Source organism: Meriones unguiculatus, chromosome 1, assembly GCF_030254825.1.
Source record: "Meriones unguiculatus strain TT.TT164.6M chromosome 1, Bangor_MerUng_6.1, whole genome shotgun sequence".
Taxonomy (NCBI): domain Eukaryota; kingdom Metazoa; phylum Chordata; class Mammalia; order Rodentia; family Muridae; genus Meriones; species Meriones unguiculatus.
Genome location: NC_083349.1, coordinates 176,302,796 through 176,317,435, shown reverse-complemented (window position 1 = coordinate 176,317,435; position 14,640 = coordinate 176,302,796). Strand labels below are relative to the sequence as shown.

The 14,640-nt window shown below is 44.8% G+C and overlaps 2 long non-coding RNA genes across 2 annotated transcripts; one reads left to right on the top strand and one right to left on the bottom strand.

Moving 5' to 3' along the window:
• Positions 1-3,200: 3,200 nt before the first annotated feature.
• LOC132652354 (uncharacterized) lies at positions 3,201-13,855 on the top strand. The gene is made up of 3 exons (XR_009589862.1): positions 3,201-3,338; positions 11,585-11,643; positions 13,760-13,855. It is a non-coding gene; the product is annotated as an uncharacterized LOC132652354 (long non-coding RNA).
• LOC132652353 (uncharacterized) lies at positions 6,861-9,109 on the bottom strand. Its single transcript, XR_009589861.1, has 2 exons — positions 8,937-9,109; positions 6,861-6,988 (listed from the first exon to the last, which is right to left on the bottom strand). It is a non-coding gene; the product is annotated as an uncharacterized LOC132652353 (long non-coding RNA).
• Positions 13,856-14,640: the final 785 nt, after the last annotated feature.

Below are 14,640 nucleotides of genomic sequence, written 5' to 3'. Positions count from 1 at the left end.
TCTAATCTCGCTGCACCTAACAGCACTGCAAAGACTAAGATCATATGGTGTCTCCTTCTCAAACTGTCCCCTATGCCACTGAACAAACACGAATCCACAAATTCGCTTAGTAGCTGGATTCTTTTGTACTGAGTCCTGAAAGGAGTTGACGGAACATTTTGGTGGGGGTCATGATAATGAAGAATGATTCCATCTGGGATGGTGACACTGTGGGTCAAAGATTATGAGTGCTGTTAGCTCAGAACCAGGTATGCCTCACATGGTCCTCGTGGTAATCCCAGGAGGTAGGTCTAATTGCATCCATTTAGCCATGGCAAAGTTGACATTCAGAGGGTATGGTACACATAAAATGCTGTGGTTATGGCTCATGTGGATGAACATGTAGCTGAGTTCAGCTTATCATTGATGCTTTGCAACCACTTTTCTAGGCAAGAGTTGATTTGAAAAGTAATTACCAGTACTTCCCTTCTCTCCCCTCCTCATGAATTTGTCCCCAATCCCCACAGTTGGTCAGTGAGAGCAAGAGAGACATACAAGAGGATGCTGGACCAACTCATCCCCTGTCACCAGATCTATCAGCTCTGAGATCCAGTCTGCTCTCCCTACCTTTAACTGTATAGTGAGCTAATAAAACTGAAAGCACAGACACTGAATTAAAGCAAAGACTTGATTCATCTGAGTAGGTCCTACAAGTATTTTACTAAGTTTGGTGGAGAGAGAAGTAAAAACTTCGAGGTGGCTGACAAGGATAATGTTTCTTGCCAGAGAGAAATTCAGTGGTGTTGATGGTAGGTGAAATACGGTTTGTTCTTCTGGAGAGAAGGAGAGGGGAGAGGTGTTTGGATGAGAACAAGCCAGACATCAACAAAAGAGTGAGTGGGAGCTGCTGGGAGTGAGGAGGGGGAGTGCAGGGAGCGAAGCAGAGACATCATGACAGGGAGACCCGTATCCTAGAACAGCCTTGAAAATAATTACAGCTCATAGAGAAATCAATCAGCAAGCCTCTGCTGAACGCTGGGAGCACAGAGTGATGTGAGAGCAAACGACTGGGCTCCTGTGCAGTACGGTGTCCTGGACAGGATAAAAATAGCACACTTGAAACAATTAGAGAGCAATTAATGCCAGGCCGTCTGGTTCTGCCTCGAGTACAACAGGATTCGGAGTGGAGGAGGCCTGCGGAGCTGGAATAGTTTGTCAGGCCCTCCTAGGAAAAGGTCCCTGGATCCCAGGGGTCTTGGATGTCTGATGTTTGAGAGAAGGGTCTCACTCCTATAAATGCCCTGCTTACGTAATACAGTACAACCCACGCTAACCACATTCCTGCCCTTCCAGACATTTCTGATTACAAAAGAGAGCACAGTGCCTGACTCGTGACAGTTTGGCTTCTGAGTAAATGAATGATCTGAGTGCTAGAACCTCTCAGGGTCACTGAGGGAGTGGAGGAAAGGAAAAGCATGGTTGCTTAGAAATAGTGTCTGGATCACACATACTGTTTGTAGGCAGGGACTATATTGCTTCTCCACTTCTATATTGGGGACCTGAGAGGAGGCTCAGCAACTAAGAGTTCTGGCTGCTCCTCTAGAGTAGACAGCTTCTATTCCTAGCACCCACATGTTGGCTCATAACCTCCTGTAACTCCAGTACCAGCGGAACCTCCTTGGCCACCTGGCACATACATGGTTCATAGACATACATGCAAGCAAAACAGCAAAGTATCCATACAAAAAAGTAAATAATTAAAAAAAAATAACTCATAGAGACTATGGCAGTATGCACAATTGCTGCACAGGCTCAACCTAGACAAGATCCCAGTGCTGAGAGGGGGAAGTGGATAAGCGGTCCCAGCCCTAACCAAGAAGGTTGATACTTGGTGGGCAAAGGAAAATCAGTTTTCTCCAAGGGAGAGTCACTGGATATATCAACTACATCCTGGTCAAGCCTCATGCACAAGAGTAGTTGGCTAATACAAAATGAACTCCATGATTTTTTTTTGTGTGTGTGTCTGTTTTGTTCTGCATTTTTTTTTTCTTTTCAGTTTTACTGGCCTTTTGCGTGTTCGAATTGTTTGTGTTTTTTTTTAAAAATAATTTTGGAAAGAGAAAGAGCGTACAATTGAGTGAGTAGAGAGGTTGAGACATGATCAAAATATATTTTATGAAAAATTATTTTTTTAATTAAAAAAAGCCAGCATGTTGGGAGAGGTGGCCTGGGATGGAGCCTGCAGTAGGAGCACTATTACTTCCAAACGCCTCATTACAGAGGTTTTTCTTGGAATTAGAACCTGGTTGTTTGTACCATGCTTTGGGTGACTGGCTTAAACACACATCTTTTAAGTCTGCAAAGTAGATTACACAGACTATATAGCACCTAATTCTATAGGTGTTGGATGTCAGCACTGCAAGTGTTTCTCTCTCTCAAAATACTTTTGGGTGGGGAGATTAAAGACATGATACTGTGTGGTGAATAACTGCTATCAGGGCATGCTGTACAGAATAGAAAAAGAGCAGAAGAGAATGCTTCCCCCCCCCAAAAAAAAAAAAAAACAGTTCAGAAAAGTGGAAGCTGACCTCAGAGAAGAGTTAGGTCTGGATTCTGAAATGTGCTCTTTCAGGGGTGTGGTGTTGTAAGTGGGGAAAAAAAAAATCTGTGGGCAGGTGAAAAGAAGTATGCAAAAGCTAGAAGCGGGAGGATGCAGTAGCACGTTCTGAGAGCTGTAAATAAGAGGTGTTACTAGAGGAGAAGGTTCTAAAGGAGGAGGGCAGCAGCAGGCTCCCCCTCAGGAATGACTCTGGAAGCCATGTTAATGGGACAGACTGTAGCTGAAATGGTGGAGGGATCATCGAGGGATGCTGAATGGTAGAGCAACAGGGTTAACTACGTGGATTAAAGAAAGAATGGAGCGAGTACTCAGGGGTGGCCAAGGGTAGCTGAGGCAAGAGACACAAAAGGTGCATGGCAGGCCAGTGAAGAAGTCACACTAGAAACCATGAAAGCTGTATGTGGTGGAGATTCTAAAGTGCTGTTTTACAGACCAAAAGCAACAGGCCTTGTCTGCCTATCGGGTGTGACAGTGGAGACAGTGAGACCTCTGAAGGCTGAGCGTGAAGATAGATGACGGCGACGGACATCTCATGCGTGACCCGTGTTCTTGTCTTCATACTGCTTGAGCTCTCCCTAACTCACTCTCCTTCCAGTTGGGAAACCTGGAACAGTGTGCTCCAATGCAGATGCCCTCGAGGTCCTCATCTCTTCTTGGAATCCTGCCCACAGGGTCTGGACTGAACTCTGCCCGTACCCAGGCGGTGTCCTCCGGAACATGCTGTTCTCTCACATCCCAGGTACAAGTGCCAACTCCAGACTGTGCTTGTAAACACTTATGCAAACACTGCTCCTCTTAGAAGACATCATCATCATCATCATCATCATTTTATAGATTCCATCTGCCTTTTCGGAGGAAGACTTTATTGGTACCTCATGTTCTCTCCACCCCAGGACCTGCATGGTTCTGACTTTTCCCTGTATCGGAATGGTGTGATGAGTGAGTTTCAGCGTGGCGGTCACTTCCAGCCCACTGCATTCATTCACACTCATGACCACAGGTTTTGGTCGTCTCTTGAAGATGTTTTGTTTCTGAGAACTTCCAGAAACTGTGGTATCTGCCTTCTGACCAATGCCATGCCCGTCCACTTCCCTAACCCCTTCAGCTCTACTTACCTCTGAGAGGAACAAGATCTCTGGCTGTCGCTGAGGCTGTTCCCACATACTGCCTCTGTGTTAAAGGCGCATTTGCCAATCTATGGGCTCTGGGGAAGTAATTTCATTGTAGGGGCTGTGATACAACCAGTGGATCAGTTCTTTAATGGATTAATAGATGTATATCATTATTAGGAAGTGGTGAAATCTTTTAGAACTAGGACCTCATTAGAGGAACTTGGTCACAAGGCACGTGTTCTTGAGGACTGCCTATTTTTCTAAGCCTTCCTCTCTGTTCTCTCTGCTTCCTGGCTGCAGAAATGAGAAGCCCTGCTCAGCCGTGTTCCCTGCCATGATTGTTCAGCCTCACCGACCCCAGAACAATGAGACTAACTCACCACTAACTAAAATCTCTAAATCCTGAGCCCAAGCAAATCTTTACCTTGATTGTTTGTTTTGTTTTTTAAATAATTTGTTGACACAGTGAAAAGTCCAAAATGGATCCTTTTTTTCCTGTTATACCCTAAATATTGAGTTCAAGGTCTCAGTATTTTTCAAGTATATTAATTCCACTTAATTAATCTTACTGTCTGAAGTTTGGGAACTAGCTATGCTCATCATATCTTTTCAGCCAGAGTGATGGTTCTAAAATTATGAATATAATAATGTCTGTCACTTTTGTACTTACAATATTTTACTGAGTCTCTGAACTCTTTCGTGTAACACATAAACCCCACTGTGGTGGACCCCTGTCTGCCTCCCCAGATCCCGTTTTCTTTATTCTGTCCTGAACTTTATTGTAACAGCGCCCCCCCCAGTACTTTTTGTACTGAACCCCCCCCCCCCCCAGAGTTCAGTACAACTGATACCATGATAGGAGTACCATTTAGACTTGGGAACTCAGCACACAGACAGCTACACCTGCCAACACAAGAACAAAGACCTAATCTATCAAAGTCCATAGTTCTGGGAAAGTCTCTAAATGTACTCACCTTTGTTGTGGACATTTTGGTTTATGATATGTAAGCATGTTTTTGTTAAAATTCCAAGTTGGGGATTTTAGTTTGCCACGCCCATTAAGTGTCTCGTGCGGAGCATGGTCTTTGCCAGCTGGAATTAGTTGAATTCGGAGGACTTTGAGGGGCATACATATGATAGCCCAGATGAGGACGCGCAGCCACTTGGAGGAGGACTGCTGGCTGCTGGTTTGTCCTGCTGCTGCATTTGCTTGTTTGCCGATTTGCCAGTTACCTGGACTTCAGGATTTCTGGATGACTGATATTGGTATCCCCCCTCCCCCAAAGAATCCTGCCACCCTACCCAATAGGAAGCAGAAGAGAGATCTCTGCCACCTGTCCCCACTACCTTTCTTTCCCTCCTCCCCAGTGTTGGTGGGTTGGAAGGCAGGTAGAAGTGTTTAATAACCCTAAATCAAGTAGGTTTGTTAAAAGAAAAAAATCAAAGTCAACAAACTTTGCCTTTTGGCCTCTGCAGTTCTGCCTCTCGAGTAACCGATCTTGTTGGCTGAGGTGTGGTTTTTTGTTTTAAAAGCTCACCCTAAGAAAGACTTGGGACTGCTCTGGGGTTCTGAACAGCTGGTATAGTCTCCAGCCAGCTAAGAAAGACTTTCTGTTGCCTTGGACCCGTGTCCAGGTAGTCTTCTGTGGTGGACACCACACAACATTATCCCCCTCATCCTATCATGACATAAATTAAACTACTTGTAGTGTCCACAGCATCTTGTGCTCTTACTCTTTCCACACACACTTTCCCCTTCCCGAATCCATTGCCTCTTTGTTATTTATCTAATTACCTCCTTCAAGATGCAGCTGATGTCCAGCCCAGAGCATTGCTCCTTGATACATGCTCAGAACATGTTTTCAATACGATGCATGTGACATTTATTCTACTTCAATAGTTTCAAATAGTTTCTCCTTCTAAAGGGCCCTTGGAGTCTCTACTATTATGACTTTCCTAATTGCTCTTAAATTTATTTATTTTTATTGCATGTGCTTTGGTGTTTTGCTTACATATATGTCTTTATGAGGGTGTTGGATCCTCTTAAACTGGAGTTACAAACAGCTATGAGCTGCCACATGGGTGCTGGGAATTGAACTCAGGTCCTCTGGAAGAGCAACCAGAGCTCTTAACCACTGAGCCATCTCTCCAGCCCCCGTGACTTTCCTATTTTGTTACAGGTTTTCTTTACTTTTCTATCCTCCACTCTAACCTGAGACCTCCTGGGAAGAAGGGATGTTTCCTTATTGTCATTCCCCACCCCTACCCTTGAGCCCTGCATGCCTGGTGCCCAACACAAGACACCCAGTGAGCAGTTATAAATGCAAACGTGATTGGCAGCTAGCAGAGCCTTGTCCTTTACATCAGACCATCCTGTTCTTTCAGCCTTCCACTATTGCTGTCTGCTGAGGACTTCTCAAGTACTAGAGACAATGACTTCTGTCTGCCCTTCAAAGTCTGTCTCCTAAAGCACTTGTTCTCCTAATAAGAGCTTCCCCCTCCCCTGCCTTCCGGTGCTGTAGAAACGAAGGCCCTGCTGTTCCCCAGCAGGCTCCCTCATCAGGAATTTGAGAGAACATCAAGAGAGATGGGAACTACTGTGAGCTCTTTGATGGACCAAACCCACCAGCTTCCTTGAAATGTCCCTTTCACTGCCAACAGAAGGGCTCCACAGACTCTGAAGGCTCGAATTCTTCTACAAAGACAGCTACGACTTCACAAGCATGACTTCGTGTGTCTCTCTCTGCTGTGTCATCCATGCAATCATTGGATCTAATGATCATTTCCTCCTTTCTTTTTGTATTTGTTCATTTTGAGACAGGGTCTCACAGAACCATGGTTCTCCTTCAGCTCCTGATCCTCCTGCCTCTGTGTTCCAAGCACTGGGCTAAGGATCGTCTTATTTTTTCCATTCAGGCCTGGAGGTTGCACCAACTCCCCGCATATCAGGCAAATGTTCTATCACTGTGTTCCATCCCTGAGCCCAGGCAGCAGACAGAGAGCGTTAAAATACAGACACCATCAAGCTCCTCACTGCTGCAAAGCCCTTAGCGCCTCTTAGTGCTGAGCCTTTTTTCCCCCCTCAGTCTGTTTTCTGATACTATATGTGATACTATAGTCTGTCTACAAATAGAATACCTGAGATTGAACAGTTTATAAATGGAAGTTTATTTAGCTCAGAATTCTAGTAGTTGAAAGTCCAAATGAGGCAGCTGCGTCTGGTAAAGGGCTCAGACTACATCAGTACTTGACAGAAAACAGGGGAGAATGCAGGGCCCTGTGAAGGAGATTAAGGCACCAGGTTAATCTCCCGTGAAGGAGATTACAGCCTAGGTTTGTAACGGCTTGTTCTAATCTAGTCCCAGGAGAACTGTATCAATATCTTAGAGACCCAGCTACTTCTTGAAGTTCCTTCTCAGTACTACCACGATGGAAATTTGATTTCAAAAGGAGCTTTGGTGGGGACAAACCCCCTCCAGACCATATCATGGGAGGCATGGCAGCCTGCTTTTGTACGCTGGATGCCCTTTGCACCCTGTTGCAGGCCCCTGTGTGTAGCTTAAGTATTCTGAATAGGACTGGCATCTCCATAACTCGGCTTCATTTGCTCTACAGTGAACACACATTCCATTCTTTGTTTTTGTTGTTGTTGTGTGTGTGCTGAGACAGGGTTTTTCTGTGTAGCCTTGGCTGTCCTAGACTTCCTGTGCAGATCAGACTGGCCTCAAAGTAACAGAGAGCTGCCTCTCTGAGTGCTGGGATTACAGGCGCGCACCCCCTCATGCCCGACTAAATCCATTCCATGCTTAGCCTTTCCTCTAGACAGCTCCCTGGCACCTCACCTCACACTCTCCTCTCCCGTAAAGAGCCTTCCCGTTGATTTGTCTGATGACTCCTCAGTACAGATGGAAGAAATTGCCCCTCTCTGCTCTCCCCTAGCGTTCCTCATGCTACATAAAGAGACCTCATCATTTAGCACTGACAGTTACACACTCCTATGTCAGTCACAGAGGACCAGAGTAGTTTCTCTGTGAGAACTGATGTATGTAGTTAGCTGGGAGGTGGGGCACACATATGGACCTGTAGTGCCATTACTTCTATAATAATAAGAAAGGTTTCCTTGGGGTTTTATTGACAGGTTATGGTGAAAAGACCATTGATATTGGAGCCAAAATCTTTACTGTTTGCCTTTGGTTCCTTAGTCTCTTCTTATCTATAAAGTGGGAAATACAGATTTTGGAGACCCATATCAGAGATTAAGGGCATTGGTGACATGTGTGTGAGCTTGAGTTGATATTTTGCAGAGGATGCTGACAGCCACACTACTTCTGTGGCTATTTCCATCTGTAGCCATCCCCCAACCTATGTTCTTGAAATTGTATTAATAACAACCTTCTAAGTAAAGTTGTTATCTATCCTCACCCAGCCTTGTCTTCAAATCTTTATGTTCTTAGTATTTTTCCCACCACTGTTCACTCTGGGGCCTTTGACCTTTTAACTTCCTTTTCAAAGCCCCATGATCCTTTGTGGGTGGAGGGTCTTAAATCGTGCGGTACTGGCAGTTGCTCTGTAACAGCGAATGAGGAGTGACACTTTCTGAGGACTTTCCCCGGGCCCATCTCCCTGCTCAGCTCTGAATGTGCACTATACTTACTGCACCTGGGATGTGGTCATTCTCTGTATACCACAGATGGGAGACTGACCATAGAGCATTCAGTGAACCAGATGGCTAGCGAGTGCTGAGGCCCAACTCAAAGCCGTCGACCTCAACTAGTACCTTGTCCTTCTGCGCCTTGGGGGTTCTCCTTAGCTGATGAGTTGCTCCATTCAGGATAGCTCTAGACTGTACGGAGGGGTGTCTGCAAAGACCTCTTAATGTCTGTTTGGCATCAAAGCACCATAGGACAAGTGTTTACCCTGCTAGCCCTATCTAGAAGATTCCCCAGAGACTAGGAACATCCAAGCTTCTCCCTCCCTCCCTTTGGAGCACACACACACACACACACACACACACACACACACACACACGGATGGATACATACTTTCAACAGAGAGATTCCACACACCCCCAGAAGCTGTGCTGGATCAGGTCTCAGAAATAAAAGAATCTGGAGGAGGGCAGGACTTAGAGTGAGGGGGAAGGTTCATGGAATGAGCAATTCCACACTGGAGCTCTGACGTGAGGCTTTCTTCGACTCCTGCCAGCTACGGAGAACAGTTAGTACCTGGAATTCTTGCCAAATATCACACTCGGGGGTTGTCCCAGTTTCACAGTCGTCCTTCTCCAGGGCCTCACTGTCAGTTCCACTTCCTCGTAGCTGTCCCCAGCACTTTCCCCAGTGCTTTACAGAGCTCATTTGGTCCTGACCTTTCTTCTCCATGTCTACGATTTGCTGGGAGCTCCTGCCGCTTGCTTCCTACCCCCTTTCACTTTTTCTTTCAGTCCTGCAGCCTCTTTGAGCTGTTCATGTGTCACGTTCATGTGACTGAGTCCGTTTTGGGTGGAACATGCTTCCCCATTTTCAGTTGGTCTTCAGAGAAGATTTTCCTGACCACGTTGACTGGCAACCTTCTTGCTCTACTCATTTTTAGGTTACCCAGTTTCATTTTATCAAGACAGTTCCAGCTCCTAGAACTCTTTCTTTCTTAATTTACCTGCCATCATGGCACTTGTCCTGCTGGAATGCTAGATCCCTAAAGATACAGTTCCTCCCTTACTGATGCTATATCTCTAGCCCCCAAAACAGTTCCAGGGACATGCTGGGCTCTGGACATATTTTTAACTAACCAAATGTGATTCCCATGTGATTCCCCATAGCGGCTGAGTGCATGGACTACGCAACAATATTATCTGAGTTCAAATCCTACCAGGCGATTTTGGACAAGTGCCTTAATCCCTTTGTGTCTCAGCTCCCCCTCTACAAAGTGCAGAGAATAAAAATTCCTCCTGCTTCGTCGTGAAGGCCATGTGAGTCAGCGTATAGAAAGCATGCAGAACCCCACAAGAGGATACTATTATTAGCAGTGTGTTCTTCTGCAGCCAGAGGCTGAACATTCCCCTTCAAATGTGGTTCATGCCAGATCTGCCTAGCTCCTCCTCTTCCCCCATATCGTGTCCTAGGCAGACCTGATCTTGTTTGTGTCCCTCCAGAGGTCAAATTCAGTTGATAGTGAGAGAGACAGTTCCAGCCATTGGCTACTTACTCCCTAAGGATAGAACTACAAACCAGGCCACCAGTTACTTCTGTACATGAAACAATACCTCCCCAGACGATCTTGTCTTTTGTTGGCATAATTTCTCTCATTAACAGATTATTTTGGTCAATCAAGATCTTTTTGGGTAGTGAAGAAAAGGCTAGGTAAATTCAGCTTGGACAGCCAAGCACTGTTGCTGATGTTTGAACACATTGCCGTTATCTGCTGCAATGTTTGAGCTTTATAAAAGGCTTTTATAATGTCGTTAGAGAACTTCGTACTGATCTAGATGTTATCATCTTTCTTGAAAAAGGTCCATGTGGCCACCCCTCTCACACACACACACACACACACACACACACACACACACACACACACACTCTGTTCAGTTTTCCAGCTCCCTCCAAAACCTTTCCCTTCCTGCCTGAGTTGGAGTGAACTCTTTCCCTGTGCTCTGCAGTCACATTTTGTCTTTATTTCTAAAGCAGCTGTAGCTCGGTGCCTTTCTGATGTTTGTGGGATGTAGTTACTTGGTGTCATGAATTATCTTTTTTATGTCTGTGTGCTCAGTCGCTCACCACCCCTCACACACACTGCACCCAGCATGTTGATCGTAGGCTTCTTACTCTGAGTACAAGTACTCCTGGAGCCTTGGCTGTGTCTCTCTTCAGTAGGCATTCCTTCCATTCTTAAAACAGTCACCATTCTTAGCGGGGCCCTGAAATGCTAAAACAAGTTGAAGAGACCTCAAGTTAGAGATCTTTGGCAATTTGACCAGGTCTTTTTGTTTGTTTCTGTTTTTGTTTTTTAGCATCGGGTTTCTCTGTGTATCCCTGGCTGTCCTGGAACTCACTATGTAGACCAGGCTGGCCCCAAACGCAGAGATCCACCTGCCTCTGCCTGCCAGGTGCTGGGATTAAAGCCACCACCTCCCGACTGACCAAGTCTTTAAATTAACATGAACCCCAGAAATCTATCGAATTTCAGTTATTATGTCAAACTACCATGAGTGGGGCACTCCCTCAGGGCCTGCAAAGGTTCAGAGCTCAGCAGCGCACTGTGCGCGGATACATGGTGAGCTTGGTGCTTGCCTCATCCGGGAATGGTTTGAGCCACTCATACATTTTATTAGCCACCGATTGGTCACAAATTATTTTCCCAAGTTAGGCTGTCAAGCTTATATACTAATTTAGGCTGCAATTAGCTCTGAAGTACTCAAGGGCACAGGTAGCCTTAGGCCAAATTTAGTTTAAGTGAGCAATATTAAGAGTGGAAGGAGGAGTACAAATTAAGCAGACAATAGGGGCAGCAGTGGAAAGATGTGCTGGCACTCACCATGACTCTGAGGGGACACTTGTACATTCCAGGGAATGAGTCCCCTAGTATCTGGCTACAGGCCAGAGAAGATGAAAAAGTAGTTTCATCTAAGACTTAAATGTTTGTGCAGGAGCCAGACTGGGCAAGGATCTAGTAGGCCAATGGTCTTTATCTTTCCACAGTGCGAGGTCATTCAAAGTGCTGAATCAGGATATAACATAATCAGACACGTGGTCTCGGGTGCTAGCCTGGCTGCTGCAGAGAAAACTAAAGGAAGGAAGGAAGGAAGATAGCAGTTGGCAGGCTGGGCTGTAGTCAAGTACTAAGCAATGATAAAACCTATCATCATCCCTTGTTACAGGACGATGAAGATGGAGATGGTTGAAGAAAACTTGAATGCAAAAAAACCAAGCAGACTAGGTGAGAGACTGTATTAAAACTTATGTATCATTTAAAAATGATTTCTTCTCAAACTCCCCCTCCCCCCCAGCTACCACTACAGGCTTCTGGAATGGCAGCTGGGCGTATACCGTCTCTGAGCTAGTTTCGGTTAAGGACACAAGGGAAAAAGTGTCTCAGCTTGCTGTGTCTCCACTCATAAGGTACATTTGAAATTTATCTACCTAAGGCAAAGCCAGCTCTCAGGTGCTGGCACAGATAGTAGGTGAGTTAAGTCTGGATGGGGCCCACGGAATCTCCGGGATTCCTGAAGCTGAACTTTCATACACCCTCCAGATGGATAGGCATGGCCAATTAATAATACGATTTCTGTTGGCTGGGAGATAAGAAGCCCTTGTTTTAACTGAAAGTAAATATTAAGGTTTATTTTTACTAGTGTGGTCATTCACCTAGTCAGCTTTTTGTCAAGTAAAAATGATAATCGGGGTGTCTGTGTTAGACAAAGTAAGTGATGAATTGGGTATTGGGGTAAAAGGCTAGAGCCATAGTTGAAGTCTAAAAGAGTGTGTTTGATATCCAGCGTATTATATAGATTTCTTTTCTGTTAAAGTTATTTATTTCTTTGTTAATTACAGTTTATTCACTTTGTATCCCAGCTGTAGCTCCCTCCTTCATTCCCCCCCAATCGCACCCTCCCTCCCGCATCTCCTCCCATGCCCCTCCCCCAGTCCACTGATAGGGGAGGTCCTCCTCCCCTCCATCTGACCCTAGCCTATCAGGTCTCATGATTTCTTTCTTTCTTTCTGGCTGCATTGTCGTCCTCTATGGCCTGGTAAGATCGCTCCCCACCTCAAGGGGAGCCAGCCACTGAGCTCATGGCAGAGACAGTCCCTGTTCCCATTACTAGGGAACCCACTTGGACAGTGAGCTGCTCTGGACTACATCTGTGCAGGGGTTCTAGGTTATCTCCATTAATGGTTCTTGGTTGGAGTATGAGTCTCAGAAAAGACCCAGATTTTTTGGTTCTGTTGCTCTCCTTGTATAGACTTCTTTTTAAAATTATAGTAAAATGTAGGTTGGGGACGTCACTCAGATGGTATAGTGCTTACGCAGCATTCAAAGAGCCCTGGGCTTGATGTCTACACCTCAGAAACCGGGCAGGGTTTCTGTAATCCCATCACTTAAGAGGCAAGAGGATCAGAAATTCACAGCCGTTCTCAGCCATATATCAAGTATGAGGCTAACCTATGCTACATGAGACCTGGTCTCAAAAAATTATGGTTAAAAATAAAAAAAAAAAAGAGATGCAGATTTAACCTTTCAGGGAGTGCCATTTTGAAGCATCGAGCACAACCACATTCCTGTGTGACCGTCATCACTATCTATCATCACAGCATTTCCATGTCTCCAACTTTCCCCTTCCTCTGGCTCTTGGCAACTGCCCATTCCTCTCCCTGATTATATGAATACAGCTGTTCTAGCAACCTCATGTAGGGGGATCACATCATATTTGTGCCTTTGTAACAGATTAACTTTGCTTTAGGGATGCCCTCAAGGTTTACCTCTGCTGTTGCATGTGTCACACTTTCCTTCCTTATTAAGGCTAATAGAAATCCACTGTGAGTGTATATATGTATACTGTACACTAAATTATATTTTTTCATTCATCTGTAAATGGACAGGTGGTTTGAGTTTCTGTTTTCATTCTCATGGCCATCTTGGTTTGGTTTTCTTTCTTTCTTTCTTTCTTTCTTTCTTTCTTTCTTTCTTTCTTTCTTTCTTTCTTCCTTCCTCCCTCCCTCCCTCCCTCCCTCCCTCCCTCCCTCCCTCCCTCCTTTCTTTCTTTCTTTCTTTCTTTCTTTCTTTCTTTCTTTCTTTCTTTCTTTCTTTCTCTTTGTAAAATTGACACAGGTTAGAGCCATCTGAGAAGAAGAACCTCAATCAAGAAAATGCCTCCATCAGATTAGCCTTTAGGCGAATTTGTGGGAACATTTTCTTGATTATTGATTGATGTGGAAGGATTCAGAAACTGTGGGTGTTGCTATCTTTGAGAAGGAGGTTCTGGGTAGAATAAGAAAGAAGGTTGGTTCGGCTGTGAGAATAAGCCAAACATCTCTCTTTGTATTCTCTGTTTCAGTCTCTGTCTCTAGGTTCCTGCCTTGAGTTCCCGCTTTGACTTCCTTCAATGGTGGATTGTGCCATGGAAGTGTAAGCTAAATAAACCCTTCCTTCCCAAGTTGCATTTGGTCAAGATGTTTATGACAGTAATGAAAAGCAAATTAGGACTCTGTTAGTTAGAAGTAGAATTGCAGGACCATACACTAACATCTTGAGGAATGACCAGTTTGACACAGTGGCCATAGCATTTCACATTCCTGCTATCAACATACAAGTTTCTAGTTTTTCCATATCCTTGCTAACACATGTTTGTTGAAGGATAGTTGACCACACTGTGAACCTTGACATGTGTACTCGAAAAACCTAGTTCTCGTTGTGGTGTGGCTCAGCCCTAGAACACACCTTTTATCCAAGAGCTTTCTGTAAACAGGATTAAATAAAGTTAACCCTTGGTCAAGAGGTGAAGCAACCAAACCGTTGACTGGAAGTGAATATAGGAAAAAGAAACCATAGAAAGAGAGAGGAAATCTAGAGGACAGATAGAGAGACTAACAGGAAAGAAAAAGGAGGGACACTGAGTTGAAGGGTATTTAAGAGGTAGAGTGTTAAGAAGGGTATTAAGTATGGAGGAGGAGAAGGGGCGTTTTTCCTTCTGGGACAAAGGCTAAGTAGGAAGATCAGCTGGGTGCTTTCTCTGGCTCTCTGAGCTATCAGGTTTTTACTCCTGAGTCTTTATTGGTAAAATCAAACATTGGGATTTTGTTTAAAAACAACACGTTATTTTATAGGTTCTTTTTAGGGGTGAGTCTTGTAGTTAAGACAGGGTCTTATGTAACCCAAGGTGGCCTCAAACCCTATAATCACAAGGATGGCTTTGAACACCTTATACTCCTGTTTTGG